Below are 5,019 nucleotides of genomic sequence, written 5' to 3'. Positions count from 1 at the left end.
CTCTCTCTCTCTCTCTCTCTCTCCCCTCTCTTTTTCTCTCTCTCTCTCTTTCCCTTCTCTTCTCTCTTTCGCCCTACTAGGATCTACACGCGCGTCTAGGGAAAATTCCCTCATTCCTTCCTTGAATCCCGTATGTGAAATTAAGCTACGTTTGAAGAACTGGATAAAAATTGAAAAAATCCGGTACTCTCTCATGACTTAATTTCTTTATTATGTTAATGGTACATACGCGTGTGAAAAAAGGATCATACACCAACTGTCGTGTTTTGTCATCGGTCTGACAAATATACAAATCCAAGTATTCAATACACTAAATTAAACTATACAGCGATAGTTAAATATTTCCTGAATAAAGTTATTTAACGAATTTTAATTCTGAGAAAAAAACTTTTACATTTCTTCATTCATTTCGTTCGATAACTAGTAAATTTTATTTGTCGAGCGGAACGAATGATGAAAAATTCGATTGTAGATCTTTATCAATGAAAAAAAAAAGCTCGATGACAACTGCAGCGTACAGGAAGTAACAAATATCCATCCCAATTAGCAATTTACCTAGAACCTAGTACACCACCCAACGGGGCTTGCCAGCCCCGCGACTCGCTTGCGAGCACCCCTCGGTTCTCGGCCCCCTCGTGCTCCGCTCTGCGGTCGTAACAACACCCGTTCGCCGGCAAACCCGGTTGCGCGCGCAACCCGTTCACCAACAGCTCTTCGTTACGATGCTACCGTCGCGAAACGTCCGTCAGTCCGCGCCCCCAAAACGATAGAGCGCAAGCTCCCCGTGGCCAGTGGTTCTCATTTGCCGTATCGACCACCAATTTCATCAAAATATTCGATGGAAAGAGTGAAAATTAATCCGGTCAATATTATGCATAAAATTGTGGATAAAAATCAATTACGATGCACATATTATAAATATGATATGAGGAGAAAAAGGAGAGAAGTAATCTCAGAGCTTCTTATCCTCAAACAAAAGATTGATACTAGAAATGCCTATAACGATCGAAGCTGGATCTTTAATGCTTAAATAATTCAATCTTGAATTATTATATATATTATACTCTATATATATATATATACATATATATATATATATATACACACTTGTACATAATATACCATATTTGTAGTCATTCGAATTGCACCGAATTGTTTTTCCAGACTACAATAATTATAACTACAGTAATTAAACTATTGTAGTAATATCATGAATTAAATTGACAAGCAATTTTTAATAATTTGGTGCTCAATCAGGCATCCTATTATAAAGATATTAATATATTGAAAAACTGTAAATAAATTTATTGCGAAAAATGTTACCTCGGTCGAGAAGTCGGATCTTTTGTATTCCATACGAACATCCTAAGCTTTTAGAGGACTACCGAGGACTTAATAATTTCTTCGCAATAATAATCGGTAACTTGTAAGGAAACAACGTCTTTCTTTCAGGCGATGTAATATAAACAATATTAAGAATCTTTTATTTTAGACTGCATATGTGAGAACACAATACTTGAAATTAAATGTCTATAACAGTCGAAGCTGAAAGAGATTGATGAGGAATATTAATTTTTACAGAAAAAAAATGATAATAGACTTTATCAAAATTATCGGGATAATAAGAAAAGAGAGAAATCTGGATGTTTTATTTGGCAGGCTCTGAAAGATCGCTCCTTAGAGAAATTTTGCCGAGAAGAATGATATCTCAACTGACGTGAATTAACTACATTAAGTAAAAAACAAGAGAGGGTAATTTAAATGATGATTGAACGCTTCGCATTAATTAATAATAATCTTGGATATCATGAATGAGATGAGATGGGGATAACAAATAAATTATGTCTAACATAGTTGCACTGATGCCAAATGATAAAATTCCCCTGATGATACAGATTATTATTAAAAATTACAAACATAAAGAAAAATAGAGATATTTTTATTATTCATGAAATAAAATTAAATGTTAAAGAGAAACGAGCTCGTTTTGTAACATTTAAAGGGAACTCAAGTAATCTGCTTTGTCAAAGCTTTTTTCAGAGAAAATTTTTGTTAGTTTAATCTATTCTATCTTTTTATCAGAATCTTTAAATGTAAATAATTAGGAATAAAAAACCTTATTTAAAGATATATTAAACTTAAACAAGTTGATCACAATTCTTTTCTTTGATGTAGATTTTCATAGTAAAATTTATGCTCTTTCTTTTAGCGCTGAAAAGCTTAAGCCGAGATTATTTCTTTGATTAATACAAATACGAGCGATTTTTCCCTTAATAAAGTAAGACACGAAACATTGTACTTTGGCGATAAATAATAATCCAAGTGAATAATAAGCCCGTTTTATTCGTTGCGGCAAACAGGATAAATAAAAAAACAGGATAAATAAAAATCAAACATTGAAACGTATTTTTATAATGTTAATAACGATATCCAGTATTCCAGTATTAAAATAAATGAAACATTTTTCACACTTATATGTGAATATGTATAAAAAATGATTTTTATTATTTTTAATATTTCTATTTTAAACTCAACATATTTCTAAACAATAACAATATATTTCATCGACGTATCTTAAATTTACAAAAATTTCACACATGCAATGTCAACGATGTCTGCGTGAATACTTAAAAGTTAAAAATTTGACAGTTCGCACGTAAGTTTTCCGAGTCTTCATTGGTGGTCAACGAAGAGGCGACTGCCGTGCTCAAAGGAGAGCTCATTCTCAAACAAGTTGAGAGTCATCGAGGGTTGCGATCTGTGCTACTAGGCTACGCGTCCGCGTCAGACGGGCGCTTTGTCCGACCGACCGACCGACCGACCGACCAACTCTACTGCTGTTCATCCCATTGCCTCTCTTTCTTTCCCGCTTGTTTCCTTGTTGTGTCGTTGTCGCACCTCTCTCGTCGCTTTTCTCGCGATTACATTATGAGTTCCAACTTCCAAAGATGGTATTTCCGCCTTTATTTAGGACATTGCGTTCGCGTGGAGAGAACGAGAGAAGAGAGAGAGAGAGAGAGAGAGAGAGAGAATTCTCCTACTTTCTTCATATAGAACCCTAAGGAATATCAAACACTCAGACAAAGAATTCATGGAAATTTACGAATCATGTTAAAGATACATAATATACTTTATAATATAGCGAATTCATAAAGATTATTTCAGAATCTCAATCTTTCTTTAACAAAAATATCGAGATATCAATTGCTTTTTTTAATAAGTTTTGTAGAACCAGCAATTTTAACGTTTTCACAAATCATTTGAATAATAAAAAGGATTAAAAGGATGATAAAAAAAGAAAAAATCTAATATTAAAAACTGACAAATTACCTTTTCAGATAAAATTGCAGATTTCTCTGTCATCTGAAAACAGAGCTATTTGTTATTATCTAACAAGCGTAATGGAATTTTATTATTCGATACTTGAAAAAATATTAATAAAATGATAGATATCAAATACAAATAATGATTCCTGATAATTCAAATAACAAAATAAAATAGAAAAGAGCACATAGACAATTGAATATTTATGATATTTTATTATTTGATAAATACCAATATAAATATCACTCTCGTATACATTCATTTAATAAACTTAATTTTCGTTGATCTATTAAATTCAGCACACGCAAAGATTCAATTTTGCATTACACTACAAATATTGCTAATGTTATGCTTACTTGTTATCGCTACAATTCACAATTTCCAGAGGAAGGAATAAACAATAATTGGTAGTTAGCGATTATTTGTTAAATGGTAACGCCAAGTCGCTTCCAGACGTCGTATCTTTGCGATGAGTCATCTCATTACTTGAATTACCGGGTAATTACCTCCGTCATCGCCGTCAGCCGTGGATCTATTACGGTATAGAAATCCACATGCCTATACACAGTGTGAAATAAATTTAACGATGCGTGTTAATAAACGATCGAGAGGAAAAACATAAATTATTTAAATGAGAATCAAATTTAAAGGGAACTAATTTTCCATCAATAAATTTCATATGTGATATCACATTTGATAGTTAGATTTTTTAAGCTTCTCTCGCATCTTGAATTACGTTCGTTAAAAAAACATGAACCACAATGTAATTACTGTCGCAGCGTTTTCAAAAGTTGGTCACCGTTCGATAACTAAGTTGATAACTCTAAAAAATATCGACCAATTATATATTTATGACAGGAAGTGCCAAAACTTTGCGGTTTTTTCCCCGTTTTAATTGTAAGAGGATTGTAGATTTTAAAAAACTTGTAAAAACCGCACACATTCGACGCGCCCGTCGGTTTACGCTCAGAATTTTTACTCTCATTTCGTCGTCGAAAAATCACTATATACATAGGTATACATAGGTATACGGGTTGTCGTAAATAAAAAATGAAATGGAGAGGAATAAAATCACGATCGACCTAGAAAGGGAAAAAAAGGGAGACTATATGCTGCGAAAAGAAAGCTCGACCAGCGGAAAGAACAGAAAATGAACGGGACAAAAAAATTGCCGCGTGACATTATGAAGGCGTTCGATTGTCAATAATCCGATAACAAGCTTTCCGAGTCAAAGGGCTAACGTTCGCTTCGTTCACATTACCCAACACGGAATGATTCGTATGAAGTACTTTTGTCCGCGTATTAAACGTACGATAATAACAATATACAACAAATAACATTTGACAAGAGACACAACAAGTAAAATCGAAATATCCAACGCTATCCAATTCTCAATGAGAGAATATTTACGCAAAAATAAAAAATAAAGTAAAAAAATGAATATCGATAGATGTAACTTTTTTTTTTCTATAGCTGACAATTCGCAGAATACAGTTGTTACTTTTATACGAAGATATTGATATGATGGCTGATTATGATGAGAAAGAATGGAAATTGCTATTTTGATATAAACGATCAACAGTGTCAATAATTTAATTCCATAGTAGGACATATGCATCAACTTTACTTTTTCCTATTCCAAATTCAATTGAAATTTCAACGTAACTTTATGTAAATGTAAATCAAAACTCGTCT

At 32.9% G+C, this 5,019-nt stretch overlaps 1 protein-coding gene across 3 annotated transcripts in view; it reads right to left on the bottom strand.

Annotated features, from left to right (window-relative positions):
• LOC108694149 (sodium/potassium-transporting ATPase subunit alpha) overlaps positions 1–5,019 on the bottom strand; it is a 65,693-nt gene that overhangs the window by 36,319 nt on the left and 24,355 nt on the right. The gene's annotated exons all lie outside the window — the stretch shown is intronic.

This window comes from Atta colombica, unplaced genomic scaffold (assembly GCF_001594045.1).
Source record: "Atta colombica isolate Treedump-2 unplaced genomic scaffold, Acol1.0 scaffold1, whole genome shotgun sequence".
NCBI lineage: Eukaryota > Metazoa > Arthropoda > Insecta > Hymenoptera > Formicidae > Atta > Atta colombica.
Note: the sequence above shows the minus strand (reverse complement) of the source record. Positions and strands in the feature narration are given on the sequence as shown.